Raw genomic sequence first — 20,381 nt, 5'->3', positions numbered from 1 at the left:
ATCCATCATCTTTATGCCTTTAATTTGAATGCTCTAAATGTATGAGGTATTATGGGTGAATTTGATACCCTTTTGATGCATGTGTTTGACAAGAGGTTTAGGCCTCCTACCCTTGGTTGCTTTTTGTGAGCTTTTTATGAATTTTAATGGCATGATTCATGTGGTTACATTTTGATTTGGGGGCAACCCTTGATTACCCTATTTTTTTGTCTCTAAACTGTTTGTTGAGTTTTTGTGAGGGCTCACATGACTTTTGCAGGGATAACTTGCGTGGTTTTCCACTTTATTTGTGGGATATCCCCTGGAGGTTTCATTCCGATTACCTGTACTGACTCACTTTCTTTGATGGTGTTTAGCTTGGAAGGATCCCTGGGTTTCCCATTCCTCTAATTGTTGTTACTTCGGATCTTTATCCGCGTGGTACTTTTACATTTTTCTTGCATTTTACTGCTTTCCTAGCTGGAAGACCTCGATAGGAGGCAATGTTTTTGTGTGTTTATTTTTTTTTGCAGGTTCCTTCGTCAAGGACTGCCTTTTTGCATGAGCATCCCAAACCCTAACCCTTCATTGATTTTTCTTCTCCTAAACACACGTTTACTCCTTCTACTACAGGCGAGTAAGTCTCCAAAGGTCGAGCATCCGGTAGATTGCATAGTAACGTCGTTCGTCCAAAACCCAATCCATAACCCCGTAGTTAGCCGAACTACGGCTTGCTCTGATTCTCATTCCAGATGAGATACGTAGGCATAAGACACGATGTCTTAGCGAGCACACATCCCCCCAACCCATAGGTCAGCCGAGCTACGAAGACTCTGATTCTCATATTCAGATGAGATACGTATGCAGTGGATGCGACATCCGCGCGAGTCATTTTCATTTAACCCTTTTTTAGTAAACATCACAAGATAAACTCACACCCTTTAGATAAGAACTACAAAAGTGGATCCCGTAGAGTACTACGGATGCGTAGGGGTGTTAATACCTTCCCTTCGCATAACCGACTCCCGAACCCAAGATTTGGTTGCGAGACCTTGTCTTTTCCTTTCCTTTTTCCAGGTTTACTTCGAGCGTTTCCTTTCCCTCCTTTGGGATAAATAACGCACGGTGGCGACTCTTCTATCATTTTCTTTCGCCGGTTGTTTTTCGCACACTGTATTTTTTCAGGTTGCGACATCACCAAGGCTCAATAAGATGGCATTGTGGGATTTCTCCATCATAGTATCTAACTTACACCATTTTCAAGTTGGATTGTTTTATGAAGTGATTGATCGACAACTTCAAGAGTTGAATAATCATTTTATAGAAGTGAATACTGAGTTGCCCCTTTGTGTAGCTTGTTTAAGTCCAAGAGATTCATTTTATGCATTTGATAAGAAGAGGTTGATTCGTTTTGCTCAATTTTATCCTTCAGAGTTTTCTCAAGTTGAAATATTGGCACTAGATTGTCAGCTTGAAAACTATTTCTTAGATGTATGCTCTGACAGTGAATTTTCAGAATTATAGGAGACTGGTGATCTTTCTATCAAGCTCGTAAAGACCAAAAAACATGTTGTGTACCCGTTGGTATATTTGCTTTTAAAGTTATCTCTAATATTACCGGTGGCAACTGCAACTGCTGAAAGAGCTTTCTCTACTATGAATATTATCAAGAATCGAATGCGAAATCGCATGGGTGATGATTGGTTAAATGATTGCTTAGTTACTTACATTGAGAGATATATTTTTGTTGATATTGAAAATGAGAAAATCATTCAACATTTTCAGAACATGAAAAATCGTAGAGAACAATTATAATTTATATTTATATTTTTAAAAATGAAATGTTGTATTTATATTGACCCCACTACTCAAAATTTCTGGCTCCGTTCCTGCTCTCACCCTAATTAGGATTTGCATTATACATGATGAGAGACTAGTATGTTATTTATAAGAAACTAACATCCTAAACTAATGGGCTTTACCACACATGCCTATTACACAAGTTAACTTAGAGAACAAGCTAACTTAAACAATTGGACATAAGAAACAAACCCAATTCGACATGCTAACAATCCTGACATACTTCGACTACAACATGTGAACAGACTTTGACGACATGCTAAGGTCCTGTCAAATTGTCGAACCAAGAAGCTACTATTCGACTATACTATAGTTTGATCCAATATCTCACATTATTCATATTTTGTTGTATACCTTTGTGCGTATTCTTTTCAAGTTCAATGGATTGCATGCATTGAAATTTTTGAAAAGTTATTTGTTCCACCAAGAGAAATTTATTCTACACTTGCAATCCATCTCAAATATTTGTTCAAAGATTTTATTATTTTGAGCAAATGTTTTCATGGAAAATGCTTTCATAAAAAAGAGAACAAGATACATGTGCTTGCAGTTTACAACATGTTTAAGAATAAATTTCTCAATGTTGTCAACCGAAAAAAACAATAAATTATGGAATATTTTCTTTGATTGACAATATAGGAAGATTATGTCAAAAATACAACAACATCAACACCATTATGTTGAGATGCATTGCACGAGCAGAAAAAATATTTTGCCCAAGATAGAAGAACATTGAAGATTTTTTCGGTCTTATAATTCATCATAAAGTATGATGCGTACAAGTTTGGAGCGGTTACATATAAGCTAGGTTTATGGTAAAATCTGATTAACGAGTGATTTTATAGTAAAATATAATTATCTAATACTGTGGTTGTTTTATTCTTAATTTAACAATAAAAAGTAAAAAAAAAAAGATATCACTTTTAAAAAAATAATAATATAAATTGTTTTTGCTGGGACTCGAAGTATGTTTTAAATTAATTTTCTCGTCTGTTATATTTAAAAATAAATAAAACTTGACGACATTGGTATTATACATCAATTGTGATTTTTTTTTTATAAAGAGTATTATTTATAGCCATGAATTTTGAGAGGAAAATGTATGCCTTCTCTCTAAACACGTGTGACGCATCTATTGAAGTACATGTTTTTGTTCACATACAAATAGTTAATGTGCTACCCTTAAGCATTCAAGCCACCTAAACTAGCATATTTTTCTTCCAAGAATTTCAAGTATGGCTGAAATGCAATACTATATCCAACTTTTCTTCCTATGGCTTCTCTCCACAATTGTAGTTCGTTCCCTACTAACTAGAAAGAAGAACAAGAACCGTCTTACTCCACCATCCCCTCCATCACTACCCATCATTGGACACCTTCACCTTATATCTAAACTACCACACCAAAGTCTTCACGAGCTCTCAACATACTATGGTCCCATAATGCAAATTTTCCTTGGCTCTAAGCGATGTCTAGTAACTTCAAGTCCAGAAATAGCAAAGGAGTTTCTTAAAACCAATGAAATTTACTTCTCCAATCGTTTCAGAAGTGTTGTAGTTCACTACCTATCATATGGCTCAAAGGGTTTCTTGTTTGCTCCTTATGGTGAGTATTGGAAGTTCATGAAGAAGATGTGCATGTCAAAGCTTCTTGGTAGAAGAACACTTGATCAGTTCCTTCCCTTGAGGCAACAAGAGACTTTGAGGTTTCCGAGACTCTTGCAGAGAAAAGGGGAAGCTGGTGTGGCCGTTGATATCGGCGGCGAGCTCCTGACTCTCACAAATAGCACTATATCAAGGATGGCTATGAGAAAAATTTGTTGTGAGAATGATATTAATGTTGAAGAAATTAGGAAGATGGTGAGAGATGTTTCAGAGCTAGGAGGGAAGTTTAATGTGTCTGATTATATTTGGTTTTGTAAGAATTTGGATTTGCAAGGAATGAACAAAAGGCTTAAAGGGATTATGGAGAGGTTTGACAGAATGATGGAGAAGGTGATAAGGGAGCATCAAGATGAAAGGAAGAAAAGGAAGGAAAAAGGTGAAGATGAACATGTTAGGGACCTGCTTGATATTTTGCTGGAAGTTCATGAAAATGAGAAGAGTGAGATAAAGTTAAGCATGGAGAATGTCAAGGCTTTCATTTTGGTAAGCATGTTTGATTTTGTAAGTAAGATATTTAATTATAATATCGTCAAAATGGTATAATTTTAGAGTATGGTATATTATGCAGGATATATTCATGGCAGGAACAGACACATCTGTTATAACAATCGAATGGGCTATAGTTGAGTTAATAAACAACCCTGATGTAATGCAAAAAGCAAGACAAGAGATTGATTTAATAACACAAAAAAGTAGATTAATACAAGAATCATATCTTCCCTAGCTTCCATACTTGCAAGCAATAGTAAAAGAAACACTAAGAATTCACCCAGCACCAATTATAGTGAGACAAACATCTGAAAGCTGTGTTGTTTATGGTTATGAGGTTCTAGCAGAGACCATTTTATTTCTTAATTTATGGTCCATGGGTAGGGACTCTAAATTGTGGGAAAGTCCACTTGAGTTCAAGCCAGAGAGGTTTATGAGTGAAGATGTTAAGTTTGATGTGAGAGGACAAAATTTAGAGTTTATGCCATTTGGAACTGGAAGAAGAGCTTGTCCTGGGACTTCATTAGCACTTCAAGTTGTTCCAACAAATCTTGCTGCTATGATTCAATGTTTTGAATGGAAGGTTGATGGTGATGGAAAAGTTAACATGGAAGAGAAACCTGGTATGACACTTCCAAGGGCTCATCCTTTGATGTATGTCCCTCTTCCTCGTTTTAATTGCTTTTCTTTTGGTGAGTAGACAGACTATGGATAAAACGGTGTACCATATCTAGCTTTGAAATTAATTCTCATGTTTATGTATTTATATTGATAGATTATGGATTAATAATAGTTATTTTGTCCTTTTTCCTGTCAGCCATGTCTGAAACTACCAATCCCAAAACTTCCAAATTTAAATTTCATCCTGCCTTACATTCGTCTCAAAAGTCTTGTGGATCAACTAGCCAATGTCGGGGCTCCCGTCAATGATCATGGTATGGTTTTAAAAATCCTTCAAGGTTTGACAGATCCATACTCAATTTTGTCACTGTGATGCAAAACAACAAGACTCGACCTACTTTTGCTACTCCTCGGTCCAAACTCGCTTTGGAATAGACCACCCTTTCGGAGCGTTCAAAACAAGAGTCTGGTTCCACCGCTCTTATCGCTAATAATTATTCTACTGATGCTGGTTCTTCTTTCCAAACACCACATCTAGGTGTGCATGGTTCAAAACCCAAACCAAATTGAACCAAATATATGGATCAGTTTGGTTTTTAAAACTATTTTGATAAAATCCATTTATATTTTTAAAATCGGTTTATGTTTGGATCGGTTTAGTTAATAACCGGTTTGTACTAAAAAAAATAGTTTTTGTTTGGATCAATTTTAAAACCAAATTTCCCTCAAATTTAATTTTCATTCCAATAACTTCTTAACTCTATCCAATCGCTCTTGAAGTCAATCACTATTTTTAAATTTCAATATGAAAAATCAAAATTAAGTAATTACCTATAAGATAGAAAAAAATCAATTTTAAAAAAAGAGTTTTAAATTGGTATTTTTCAAACCAGTTTTTTATTTTTTAAAAAAAAGCAGGTTTTTAAAAAAAACAATTTTATAAAAAAAACAATTTAAAAAAATTATAAAAATAAATCAGGTTTAAGAAAAATAATTTTATAGCAAAAATAATTTTAATTTCTTTAACCTGCCTTTTTATTTCAACTAGTTTTAAACTTAGTTCATGTTAAAAATAGTTATTTAAAAAAACTCCTTTAAACTTAACTTTTATAATCTCCACAAACAATATCATAATCTCCACAAATAATATCTTGATTAAAAACAAAAATAATTTCATTGAATTTGTTACTAGACTAATTAACAACAATAAAATTCAGAAATAATATTTTGATTACAACTATTTCGATAACCCCGTGATTGTGATTTGGAGAATTAAGATACAAAAGAGGATTAGAGTTTGGAATTTGAAGAATGATAAAGGGAGAAAGTGATTGGCGTAAACCCCGTGATTCTGACCGTCGACGACGAGGGAGAAAGTGATTGGCGTAAACCGTTAGTCAATTATTTACGTAATCCTATAGGATCGACAGATCGAAAGGTAAAATATAGGGCCTTCAGCTATGTCCTGGTGAATGATGAATTGTTCAAAAAGACAGCTGAAGGAGTTTTACTAAAATACCTAGGAGAAAGTGAGGCATATGTGGCTGTGTTTAGTGTACATAGTGGAGCATGTGGGGCGCATCAAGCAGGACTGAAGATGAAATGGCTTTTGATGCGCTCAGGAGTTTATTGGCCTTTAATGTTGAAAGATTGCATTGAATTTGCTAAAAGCTGTCAGGAATGCCAATTGCATTGGGGCATACAACATGTGTCTGCAAGCGAGTTGCATACAATTGTGAAGCCCTGGCCTTTTCGAGGGTGGGCATTGGATGTGATTGGAGAAATAAAACCAGCTTCGTCGAAACAACAAAGGTATGTTTTGGTCGGTATCGACTATTTCACAGAATGGGTCGAAGCCGTAGCATTGACAAATGTAGACCAAGAGGCTGTGATAGACTTTGTCCAAAGTCATATCATCTGCAGATTTGGTATCCCAGAAACAATTACAACCGACCAAGGGTCAGCCTTTACTGGTCGAAAAGTGCAAGATTTTACAAAAGAGATGGGAATCAAATTATTGACTTCTACCCCCTATTACGCATAGGCAAATGGTCAAGTCGAAGCGGCCAAAAAAATGATCATTAGCCTAATAAAGAAACATGTAGGCAAGAAGCCAAGGAATTGGCATAAGACGTTAGATCAAGCTTTGTGGGCATGTCGAACGTCGCCAAAAGAAGCAACCGGAACAACTCCGTTTTGACTGGTATATGGGCACGATGTAGTGTTACCAGTAGAGATTCAGGTTCATGCAGTCAGAACCCAAAGGCAATATGAAATACCTTCTGAAGATTATTGGAGCATGATGGCAGACGAGCTGGTTGATTTAGATGAGGAGAGAATGTTAGCCTTGGATTCACTACAAAGGCAGAAAGAAAAAGTCGCCAGAGCCTACAATAAGAAGGTGAAAGGCAAGATGTCCGCTGTCGACGAGGTAGTTTGGAGAGTGATCTTGCCTATGGATAGAAATGATAGAGTTTTTGGTAAATGGACCCCAAATTGGGAAGGACCGTTTAAGGTTTTACAGGTTTTCTCTAATAACGCCTACGAGGTTGAAGAGTTGGCACCAGATAGGCGAATCTTGAGGGTAAATGGAAAATACTTAAAAAAGTATAGGCCTCTCCTTCAAGAGGTTAAGATTTTGACAGACTAAATGGCTGTCGAATAAACTAGGTTGGAGAAAACTATGTTTGAAACCAGCTATAAAGGCACAAAAAATTAAATGTACACAGTGCTACAAAATAATATAATGACATAAAAATTGGCAAAAAGGCCATTGTTCAAATATTACATAAAAATAAAATCGGTCAAAGTTGGCCGAATCTAGATCGAAAGGATTGAAGCTCAAAGTTGTAGTGGAGAGACGTAGGTTCCAAGGTGTCGGCCTGGACTTTAAGTTGTTCAAGCTTCTTTTCAATGGTGGAAAGTTCTTCAGCTACCGCCATGGTATCGCTGGTGGTCTGCTCCACGGTGTCTTGGGCAGGTTTTATAACCTTGTCGACAATACTCGACTCCTCCTCAGCAACTGACTCCAACTCACTGTCCAACACAGCAATTTGACGTCGAAGGTCATCAATTTGCTAGCGTATCTCAGCATCCCTTGTTTGTTTGGAGGCCAATTCTTTTTTCTTCTCCTCAATCGTCCCCAGCAATTTGGTGACCTCTGTGTCGGCATTCATCACCAACTCCCACTTCTCCTTCACAAAGGCCTCAGTAGTTACAATCTGGCGTTCATTTTCCCTAACGTTGTCGAGATGACGCAGCATGGGAACCAGAAGTTTTTCTAAAGCGACTGTTGCACACTTAGCATACTCTGAAAGCTTAAGCTCTTTGAGTTGGGCAAGCACATGCAAGATTTTTGGGCCGACAGTAGGTTCACTCATAAGCACATGGGGGAGATCTGGATTCAAGGCGTGAAAACGAACCTTGTCCATTAGAGCTTTGAGTTTCATCGCTTCAGAACCCATCTTACCAGAATAGTGAAGCTACTCAGAATCAGAAGAAGCATCATGTGATCTTACCAGTCTACGATGCCTAGCAATTGCTTCTAGAGCAGAAGGCTTTATTGCTAGCCCCTGGGAAGATGAAGGAGAAGTAGTTGATAATGGAGTAGTTTGAAGTTGGTTTTTTGTGGTGCCGACATCCACTGGTCCCCTTGAATCCTGCAAAGGCAAGGAAGCTGAAGAAAGACTAGAGTCAGAACTAGTCGAACTGGAATCCGTGTGTGTTGTAGGGCTAGTGACGGAATCAGAGTCACTATCACTAATCTGGATAGGGAAGCCAATGAACTCACCAGCAGTGTCGACAGAGGGTGCTTGGTGAGTTGGAGAAGAAGCCGGCGACGAGGGAGTATAGTCGGCGACAGGGTGAGATGGCTTACCAGAAGCATCAACCTGTTGTAAGAGAAAAAGATGTTTGTAAGAAAAGTCCAGTAATTCAAGGGAAAATATAGTAAAACAAGTGATTACCTGTGTCGGTGTAGGGGAAACGGCATCTGGATTTGCTTTCCCCAAGACAGCAGCAGCGAGGGTGTTAGTCGACTGCGAAGCCCCCATAGCTGGATCAGAGGCTTTATTAAGGATGGACGTGTCGACCATAATAGTGTCGGCGTCTAAAGAAGGAGACTCTGGAGTGAGCACTTTGTGGTGTTTCTTTTTCTTGGCTTCACCACTCCTTGAGGGAGAATCATGCTTCTTCCTTTTGTGGCCCTGATGGCCTTTGGATTTGTGGGAGTGTTGAGAAGATGGTTGAGGCGGCTGAAGACATGAAGAGATGTTATAAGCAAATATTCTAGTCAGAAGATCAGACAAGCCGACAAGAAATACCTTAGGTCCTGTGGCAGCAGAACGTTTATGTTTTTTGGATTTCTTGGAGTGAGAAGAGACAGTGGGGTTTGTCGAACGTGGTTGACCCTGCACATAAGTAAGAAGTTAGAGATTACGTATTATTTTCCTTAGAGAAATCACAAGGTTGAGTGAGATGCTTCATATAGGTGCATACCGAAGAACTGGGTTTTTCCAAAACTTGGGCAATAGGCCGCTCATCTTCATCAGAGGACTTCTCAGGAGCAGCCTGCAAAAGGGGAAATGACAGTTAAGAATAAAAACCGAGGTAAAAGAAAACGGAAAATCAGCCAGAGTCGAACCTGAGTCTCTTGTGTCGAAAGGGTAGGTTCATTGGCAGGAACGTGATCCACAGGGTCTAAGGGGATCGCTGTAAAGAAACATAAAAAGCAAGTAAGCGACGAAATCCAACTAAAAGAAGGTGTTAGCTTTCCAGAAAAGTGTTACCAATTTATGTGGATTCGAACACGCTAACATATTGAGGATCAATATGAAGTGGCCCTGAGTAGTAGGGCAGATAATGCGTCGTCGGTACCACTCTGTCGACCTTTTTCTTATAAGCATTTTGCACGTCTGAAAAAGGACAATAATACCAATCTGGAATTGAATTGCCAAAGGCCAAAGCCAGCGGGCTAGATGGAAAAGGAGGAAATTTGATGTTTCCAAAATGAAGGGCGTAAAGATACTTATCTTTTACATAACCAGGGATTTTAAGTCTTGGGAGCCTGTCGGTTACCTTCTCCTTTAATTCGGACGTGGCCTCAGACATGGTCCGACGAAGATTATCAGGTCGATACACAATTTAGAAATAGTTCTGAAAAGCGTGAATTTGTTTGGCATGGAGAGCCTTACACTTGGTCGATTTCGCCTGCAAATAAACAAGAGCCTGAGTTAGTTCAGATAATTTGGCCTCAGGAGCACCAATGTAAACAGCAAGATACGACTGCCACCAATCATCAAACTCTTTGGTGCAGAAGAAGGCTGGTTGAAAGAGAGTGGAATGGAGCTTTGGTCTGTTTTCCCAAAGGGTCTCAATATCTTCTTGGATCATACTCCAGGGTTGATCACAAAGGATGTTTGTGAGTAAGTCAGGATAAGAATACAGGGACTTGGGAATAAATTGACAAAGGCCAAATTGTCTGGCTACCAAGTTAGGTTGGTAAGCAACCAGGCCAGGGTTGCTGCCGGAGGTTACAGCCGACAGAAATAGGGGGACCAGAAGATGTCTCAAGATAAGGAAGGTTTCATTTTTATGCTCATCTTCAATCGGAGGAAAAGCCCTGGTGAGCCATTCAGGACCTTCAGTTCGACGGATGAAAGGGGTCGTAGAAGGGTGAAAGTCGGCGCAGGTCAGCAGGATGGTGAACAAGAGACGAAACACCTTGACGTCAGGAACAGTTTTGTCGATGGGCGTCAAAGGGATGAGTCGCTTCCAAAAAAGGTTTCGTTCTTCTGGGGGACACGCAACCCTTCTCATCCCATATGGTCCTATGTCTTTAGAGAAAGTGGCGTTGAGCCACAGTTGTAAGAACCAAAAAGGTCCATGGACCAAAACATTTTTCTTCTTTGAATTCTCAGGGTCAAAGAGTTTGATTTGATAGACAACTTCAGACAGAGTTTCATAAAGAGAGACCAAGATTAATTGGCCCAGAGAAATATCACGCTCTTGGTGCAGCTGGGTTGCCAGAAGAGCAAAATGTTTGGCTATCTACATAGATCTAGAGCAAAAAACAAAACGAGATAGCCAAAGAGTCGGGAAATCCACGTGTTCTTCAGTGGTCACAGGGCCTGAAGAGGTGGCATGGTGATCAATAAAATTGTTGTATGTCGGCTTGCGAGAGTCACCAACGTCAAACCGCAAGGAGATTGGTGTTACGACTTCACAGTCGAAGACTTCGCCAGTTGGTTTTAAGACGGTGATGGCAACAATATCCAAGAGTGTCGGTGTAATCATGCCACACTTGGTATGGAAAGAATTGGTCGAACTATCCCAAAATTGGAGGGCAGCGAGTAACATGCCACAAGATTGAGGAGGGCCACAACAGACAATCTGTAGAAGGGTATAGATACCTGTCCGTTTCCAATGGTCGATTTTCTCTGGTTCTAAGCGATCCATTCAGGCGCAAAACTTAGGGCAGTTCTTGGGAGGAGCAGTCCTAAAATTCCTGTCGACATAATGAAGGGAAAAAGGTTTTTGGGAAGAAACCAAAGGTTCAGAGAGATGACTGGTTGGGAAAAAGGAATTTGTTTTGGTTATCTCAGGACGATGATTTTCTGGAAGTGGACCTAAAAATGCTAAAGGTTCGTCAGCCAAGGAGAAAGGGATCAATACCTGGGAACGCCAGATTTTTGCTTTCTCTTCTGCAAATGGAGGTTCAGGAACGTACTCTTTGCCATCAATGGTGAGTGGTTGTGCGAGCTTTGCAGCGGAGGGAAGTGTTTTGCTTTTACTTGAGCTAGCCATGGAAGAAGTTGAAGGTTTGGAGAAGAAAGGTTGTTCTTTTTGCTAAAACGGAGGGCAGGTGATTATCGTTTACTGAAGCAAAGGGAGAAAAAAGGAAAGAAGAAGAAGAAACAAGGGTTTTATAAGGGTTAAACCCTAAGAAAAGGAAGAGTGAATGTTTGATCTTTTGTTTCGACACGTGTACCTATGTTCCTACGTCTGCAGACACGTGGAGGCAAAAAGGCAGTTATGGCGGTAAGCATGTTTCAGTCATAAAGACGTGAAGTGATGGAGACGTGATTTTGTGTGTCTCGAGGAAAAAGGGAAACGTTCATCATGATTAGATGACATTATCAGCATGGGGCAAACAGGTGTGCCACTAAGTAGAAGTGGAAGCGGTAAGGAGCAAGTCGACATCTCAAAGATGTCATTATCTCACAAAAATCGACATTCGAAAATGGCATCTCTGGGGGGCATTTTGTTACCACAAGAAATCTATAAGGCATGTTGAAGGCGTAATCAATGAAAGTGCCTTATGAATTTAAGGTTTATACCCCATCAAGGGGTGGAGATGTTCCTAACATAAGCAAGACTTGAGAAAAACATAAGTCACCAGGAGATGAAACCGACAGAAAAATCATGTTTGGTCGAAAACCCATTCTGTCGACTGAAATGAAGATTGGGACTCAAGGAATTTTGGGTTGTGTCAAACGCATAGAAGACAGAGTCGACCTAAATACTTGGGCGGGAGAAGTTTGAAATTGAAAATGACTAGCAGTTACAAGAAGAATAAGCGCCAGAATATGGAGCAGTTTGCAGAACGTGTATAGAGCAGTTTGCAGATCGTGTGGCACGACGTCTGCTATTTTTTAGAAGTTTTTGGCCTGTAGGCAGTTTCTTTAGTTTAGTATAAATAGGATATCCCACGGGGGGCTCAGGGTGTTCACTTTGCACCAAAATCACTTGTAAAAAACTTTTCATTCCGAGCGCGAGGAAGCAAGAGTTTTTAAGAGTGCTATGTACGTGAATCACCATATTTATTTCAATGCAACTTCCTTATTTTTCAATTGTTCCTGTTGAACACTTTATTTTAATTTCATTTACTTTTGAGTTATCACTTTTGTGAGAAAATTCTTTACTTTGAATAAATTTTGAATGATAGCAAATTGTGTGATCATCATCCAAATGTTGGCTGTGCATTACCTTACATGATACATTTGTGTTTTTATTGTGTTTTTATTCCATTATATTGTTGCGTGACTGTACATAAAGACCTACATTGATACATCTCTTAAAAGAACTCATAAAATCCATTTTGTGTCAGTATGCATCAACACATAATCCTATGCATCGATCCATACAGTATGTTGTAAATCACAAAATTCTTTTGTTCAGTATGCATCAATGCATACGAGTCATGTATCAATACATGGACAAGCAAAATGCTCTATGGATCGATCCATACGAGCCTTGCATCGATCCATGATTAGTTGAAATGTCCTATGTATCAATGCATGCGAATTATGCATCGATCCATGTTAGTGGAAATGTCATATGCATCAATACATACGAATTATGCATCGATCCATGCTCACTTAAATTCACCAAAAACTCATTTATCTTACAGTATGCATCGATGCATACCCTCATGTATCAATGCATAAGTCTGTTTTATTTTCTAACATCTTCTGTTTTTGCATATATAAGAAATGTTGTGACAGCAGGGGCAGATACAAATTATGTGAAGAAAAACAGTTGAACACAAGATCAAAAAAGTGTAGCAACAACTGTTTTTGGAGCAATCAGAAACCTGAAAGAGACTTCATCTTCTTCATCTTCTCAATCACTTTTCTTCAAGAACATCAACACATAATCATTCTTGTTCTTTGGATTAAAGGATCAACGAGATAACGTTCAGTGGTGCGATCAAGGATCTAGCTGAGGTTTTCAGTGGAACGATCGAGGATCTAGCTGAGTTGAAGATTGAAGGGGGTTTCGAGGAAAAACCTACTAGTTTGTCCTTCAAGAACTGGAGTGTTCTTGCGGGTTTGTAAGTCACGTTTGCAGAACAGATTCAGTCGCAGCGTTGCGTTTGGAGATCAGGGGATTTCGCAAACAGGTCGTGGAACCGGTGAATTGTTTGCAATTTCGTGCAGGAAATTCTTGACCGTGCTCAGATCAAGTGGAGGTTTCATACAAGAAGAAGTTCTTGGAATTTAGAATTCTGTCTTTGTATCGTAACCTTGTATCTACGAATTCGGCATAATTTATAATCAAAGTTCTCAATTTCATTTGAAATTGAGAGGGAGACGTACCCACACGCGAGGACGACGTGGGGAACTTCCTTACCAAATCTCTGCGTATCGTATTCTTTCCTTACTTTTCTTTACGTTTTTCATCAGTTTTGCAATATCAGTTTGTGTGTTGTGGCTGAACTCTTTGCGATACAATTGTGGCAAGAAAATTGTCAAACTAAAGTCCACCATTGTTCATCATCAAGCACATACACACCAACTGTTTGACAAAATTGTTAGCCAGGTTTTATTCATTGGAAATAGACTTTAATGATAAGTGCATTCAATTAGCTAAGATTCTGGTGTTAATAATTTCTGTCATTCTTATCCAAATCCAGCATTAAACTCGCGTGTCCGGTTTTCTAGTAGCGGTTCAGAATAGACGGAAGTCGATTCGGGACTGAAATTTTCCGCCAAGTTTAAAAACTCTGATAAAATTTTAAATCCGTTCAATTTTAGAAAGGTGATCTATTCACCCCCCCCTATCGATCACTAGCCACACCATCTAACAAGTGGTATCAGAGCGCCGGTTCGCTGGTGCTCTGTGGCTGCCTGTAACAGTATGGATTCTGAACCAAAGGGGGCGTATAATAGAGCGCCTATTTTCAACGGTGAAAATTATGGCTACTGGAAAGACTGCATGCGAGTTCATATAAATTCTGTGGATAGGCTAGTATGGACTGCCATCGAAAATGGTCCTTTTCAAATTACTATGACAAATGTGGCTGGCGCCATAGTTCCTAAACCAGAAGACGATTGGAATGAGAAAGATGAGAAAAAGTGGTCGTGTGATTGGAGAGCTCGAAACATGCTAATTTCAGCACTTGGTTTTGATGAGTATTATCGGGTATCCCATTGCACGACAGCTAAAGAAATGTGGGATGCTTTAGAAGTTGCCCATGAGGGTACTACTGAAGTAAAACAGTCCCGCATTAACACACTCAATCAAGAGTTTGAGCTCTTTCGCATGAAACAAGGAGAATCTATCTCCGACATGCAAAAGAGATTCACTCATCTCACTAATAGGTTGAATGCTCTTGGAAAACCTGTTTCCAATGAAATTGCTACTAATAAAATTCTGAGGTGTCTTAGCAGGGAGTGGCAACCTAAAGTAACAGCAATTAAGGAAGCCAACGATCTAACGAGACTTACAATCACAATTCTGTTTGGAAAGCTGGAAGAACATCAACAAGCATTAGAAAGTCTTGAAAAGTTTGAGAACAAGAGTAAGAAAGAAAAGGAGAAGAAAAGAGACAAAGAGGGAGAGAAGAAGCCAATAGCTCTTGTGGCCTCTAGCTCTAAGTCCTCACGAAAAGAGCAAAGCGACAATGATTCAAGTAGTGACAAAGATTCGGATGATGAGGAAATGGGACTGTTTGTAAGGAGATATAATAGATTCATTCGAAAGAATGGAGTCAAGCATTCCGACAAAAACCTCATGAAGTTTTGAAGACAATCTACAGATTCGAAACAGGAAGAGAACAAGAAGAGTAGAGGAAGGGGATCTTGTTTTAGTTGTGGTAAATCTGGACATTATAAAACGGACTGCCCTATGAAGTATAAGGATCAAAGAAAAGCTTCACCAAAAGGGTACATCAAACAAAGAAGAGCGTACATTGCATGGGAAAGTGATAGTGATTCATCAAGTACACAAAGCTCAAGTGATGGTGATGAAGCCGCAAATCTGTGTCTTATGGCTCACACAAAAAATCTGTCCTACCACAAGAAGAAAATCAATGACAAAAAGGTAAAACAAGCCTATTATAATAATTTCTCTTCTATGTCTTTTTCCGAATTGAAAATAGCTTTTGAAAACTGCATAACGAAGCTGTAGATGCTTTTAAAAGACTATCTTCCGATAAACAGATTTTTCATTTTTGGAAGGTAAAGTATACAAAGCTGAAACAGATTTAGAAAGGTTAAAAGCTAGTATTGCATAAAATTCAAAAGTTATTGACATTGACGGATGTAGTAAAGTTAGGTACTGTGAAGCTTGTCACATTTGGCAAAAAGAGGTAAACACTCTCAAGGTCAAATTGGAAAAAGCCTTACAACCTAAAGTTACTTATGCCGTTGACTCTAGGTTGTTTAAGAAGTCATTAAATCCACCATATGCAAAATACTCTTTTATTCTAAAGGATTTAATGAACAAGAAACAACAAACACATCATCATGGTTTATGTCATTATTGTTGTCATGCTGGCCATACCATTGAGAAATGCAAGTTTAGGAGATTTCTTGTTCCTAAAGGTATTTATCAATGGAAGCCAAAAGGCAACCATGTTAGCACTTACCCACTTGGACCCAATGAAAATTGGGTACCAATTTCTCTCTTTTGATATTGTAGGATGAGTGTCTTGCTTCCGTAGATAGAAGGTGGTTTCTTGACAGCGGTTGCTCAAGGCACATGACCGGTGACATATCGCTTTTCATAGACTTCAAAGCAAAGAAGAAGGGATATGTTACTTATGGAGACAATAACAAAGGAGCTATACTCGGCAAAGGTAGTGTAGGTAATCCCTCCACCACTACTATTTCTAATGTCCACCTAGTAGAGGGACTTAAACATAATTTGTTAAGCATAAGTCAATTGTGTGACATGGGCTATAAAGTTTCTTTCACAAGAACTTACTGCATAATTGAACATGCTGAACAGAACATTGTGTTTAAGGGAATAAGAGTAAACAATATCTATATGCTTGACCTTTTTGATGTATCTTTAATAAGTACTAAATGTCTAGTCACCTTGAATGATGATTCTTGGCTTTGGCATAGACGTCTAGTGCATGTTAATTTCGATTTGCTTAACAAGGTTGTATCTAAGGATCTAGTAGTCGGTCTTCCAAAAATGAAATTTTCAAAAGACCACCTATGTGACGCGTGCCAAATGGGAAAGCAAACGAGGGTCTCTTTTAAATCTAAAAATATAATTTCAACTTCACGACCTCTTGAGCTTCTCCATATGGATCTCTTTGGACCTTCTAGGACAAAGAGCCTAGGTGGAAATTACTATGGCTTTGTAATAGTTGATGACTACTCTAGATTTACTTGGACTATATTCCTTCATAGAAAAGATGAAACTTTTTCTGCTTTTAAGAATTTTGCAAATCTTTCCCAAAACAAAATGAATTCCAAAATAGTTACAATTCGTAGCGATCATGGTGGTGAATTTCAAAACTATCACTTTGAGAAGTACTATGACAAGTATGGTATTGAGCATAACTTTTCAGCTCCTCGAACTCAACAACAAAATGGCGTTGTGGAGCGTAAAAATCGTGTTTTAGAGGAGTTGGCAAGAACAATGCTAAATGAGGGTGGATTACCAAAATACTTTTGGGCTGATGTTGTTAGCACAGCTTGTTATGTTTTAAACAGAATCTTAATTTGCCCTACTTTAAATAAAACTCCTTATGAACTTTTAAAAGGAAGAAAGCCAAACCTGTCACATCTTCACATATTCGGTTGTAAGTGTTTTGTTTTGAATAACGGTAAGGAAAATATTGGGAAGTTTGATGCAAAAGCAGATGAAGGTATCTTTCTTGGTTACGCACTGTCAAGTAAAGCATATAGAGTGTATAATAAGCGTTTACTTACTGTTGAAGAATCTGTTCATGTTTCTTTTGATGAGTTTTATCCGAAAAATGTCGGAAAAGGTATTTCTTTTGATGACGCAGGTGTATCTACAGAAGACATACTCAAGGAAGCTGTTGAGGAAACTGATCAGTCCAAAACAGCTGCCCATGAGAAGGAGGAAGATACTAATCATGAAGAAAATGAGGAAGAAAAGACAGCTGAAGTGAATGATCTTCCAACAGCTTGGAAATCCTCAAAAGACCATCCTATTGACAACATCTTGGGAGACATTTCAAAGGGAGTAATGACTCGTTCTAAGATAAGTAATTTTTGTTCTCACTTCGCTTTTGTTTCACAAGTAGAGCCTAAAAATGCCAAAGAGGCCTTGATTGATGAATTTTGGCTAATGGCCATGCAAGAAGAGCTTAATCAATTTAAAAGAAATGACGTTTGGGAACTTGTCCCTCGTCCGCGAGATCATCATATCATAGGTACTAAATGGGTTTTTAGAAATAAGCTTGATGAAAACAGAGTGATAACTAGGAACAAGGCACGTTTAGTAGCACAAGGGTATAACCAAGAGGAGGGCATAGACTATGAGGAAACTTATGCTCCAGTTGCTCGCCTTGAAGCTATACGTCTCTTGCTTGCCTATGCGTGTCCTAATGATTTTAAGCTTTACCAAATGGACGTAAAGAGTGATTTTCTTAATGGTGTCATAAATGAAGAGGTATATGTCTCACAACCTCCTGGTTTTGAAAATGCTGAAAATCCAGATTATGTCTACAAATTAAAACGAGCCTTGTATGGTCTTAAACAAGCCCCTCGGGTTTGGTATGAAAGGCTTAGCAAATTTCTAATTGATCATGGATATTCAAGAGGTAAGGTGGATAATACTCTCTTTATTAAACACAAGGGAAAGCACATACTTCTAGTCCAAGTCTATGTAGACGATATAATTTTTTGTTCAACTAACATACACTTGGTCGAAGAATTCTCTGAGGTTATGCAGGGTGAATTTGAGATGAGTCTCATGGGGGAGCTGAATTACTTCCTAGGACTGCAAATTAAGCAACTTGATGAGGGTACAACAGTATGTCAAACAAAATACTGCAAAGAACTACTCAAGCGCTTTGGAATGAATGACTCAAAATCGATTGACACACCTATGCCTACCAATGGAAATCTAGATAAGGATGAGCATGGTAAGTGTGTAGATGTCAAAAAGTTCAGAGGTATGATTGGATCTCTCTTGTATCTTTCTGCTTCTAGACCTGACATCATGTTTAGTGTTTGTATGTGTGCACGCTATCAATCAAATCCTAAGGAATCACACCTAAAAGCTGTTAAGCGCATATTTAGATATCTTCACGGAACACCTAAATATGGGCTTTGGTATTCCAAAGGAAGTGATTGTAGTTTAGTAGGGTACTCCGATTCTGATTTTGCTGGCTGCAAATCAGATAGGAAAAGCACAAGTGGTACATGTCACCTGTTTTCAAATTCCTTGGTAAGTTGGCATAGCAAAAAGCAGGTTTCTGTTGCTTTGTCAACTACAGAGGCAGAATACGTTGCAGCCGGTAGTTGTTGCGCTCAGATTTTATGGCTAAAGCAGCAACTACAAGATTTTAACATTCAACTCAAACGTATTCCTATAAAATGTGACAACACTAGTGCCATAAACCTTACTAAAAACCCTGTTTTACACTCACGCACTAAACACATAGAGATTAGACATCACTTTCTTCGCGACCATGTTGAAAAGAAGACGTTGTATTTGAGCATGTTGACTCCAAAAATCAGCTTGCTGATATATTCACTAAACCTTTGGCAACGGAACCGTTCTTCAACATTCGTCGTGAATTAGGGATCCTAGATCTGTCTCATTTGATGTCTTAAGCATGTTGGTTCTTAATTATATCATGCCTCACCTTGGTTGATGAGATTCGTTTTAGATGTCATTTATCCATCACAAGATTACGTCAACAGAGGTAATATCACTCCCTTCTACAATTCTTTTACTACTAAGTGGTTGTGTATGTTAGAACAAAAGTTCTTACTCCCATTGAGGTAAATTTGGATGCATATATTGTCTGCCTATACTGTTTGCACATTAACAATCTGATTTGTGAATTATTCTTGGGCATAACCATCATGACATACTTCATAATGCATATCCATACTGTATAAAAATTCATTAAAATCTGCTTTGGCATCAGTATGTATCGATCCAAACATGTATGCATCGATTCATATCTTCTGCATTTCAAATTTTTCAAAACTAGTTCAGGATGCATCGATCCATCCGTCGCATGTATCGATACATACACCTGTTAAAAACAAAAATGCCTGATATGCATCGACCCATGGCCACATGCATCGACACATACTGATGTTATTTGAATTAAATGCATATTTTTTCTCTCTCATGCATCGACACATCAGCCACCCTTATCACTTCCTATCTCAATACTTCATATCATCAGTACTCATAAACCCCAAAACCAGCGGCTAACCCTAATCTTCCTCATCATCACTCACTCTAAAACCCTAAATCTCTCATCACCATGCCTCCACGCACCATTCCAGCTAGAGCAAAGGGAAAAGGAAAAGGAAAGGAACCAGTTGGTACTTCTCAGCAGCCACCGGACATTCCTCCAAATGCCTTAGACTTGCTTCATCCAGCAATTACTACTGAATTTGAGGATTCCTTCAAGACAAGGTTAGTTATGAAACCCCATGTCTTTGATAAAAATGATGCTATTCATCTGCATCTCCATGATGTGGTTGAACTCCTAGATGCACAAAGACTCAGGTCATTCTTGTCTACAAAGGATGACTACCATGAGGATTTCATCTGGGCCTTTTATGCTGGTTTACAAACTGGTAGAGGCTATATGTTTAGGTGTTCTATCGGTGTCAGAACATATACTTTTGAAGCTTCTGATTGGGAAACGGTGTTTCAAATTCCGCCTTCGTCGCTAAATTTCAAGTCCTGGCATGACCTGCATTTTGATACTGAATTTGACATGAAGGACTTTACTACATCTATCTTAAAGATAGACAGACCGCTGAGTGAGGATGAACACGTCACGTCTGGTATGATTAAGAAAACTCC

The 20,381-nt window shown here is 38.6% G+C and overlaps 1 pseudogene; it reads left to right on the top strand.

Moving 5' to 3' along the window:
* The first annotated feature begins 3,074 nt into the window (after positions 1–3,074).
* On the top strand, positions 3,075–4,692 carry LOC127097750 (3,9-dihydroxypterocarpan 6A-monooxygenase-like; annotated as a pseudogene).
* Positions 4,693–20,381: the final 15,689 nt, after the last annotated feature.

This window comes from Lathyrus oleraceus, chromosome 6, assembly GCF_024323335.1.
Source record: "Lathyrus oleraceus cultivar Zhongwan6 chromosome 6, CAAS_Psat_ZW6_1.0, whole genome shotgun sequence".
NCBI classification, from domain to species: Eukaryota; Viridiplantae; Streptophyta; class Magnoliopsida; order Fabales; family Fabaceae; genus Lathyrus; species Lathyrus oleraceus.
The sequence above is the reverse complement of the archived record's forward strand: the minus strand, read 5'-3'. Positions and strand labels throughout refer to the sequence as shown.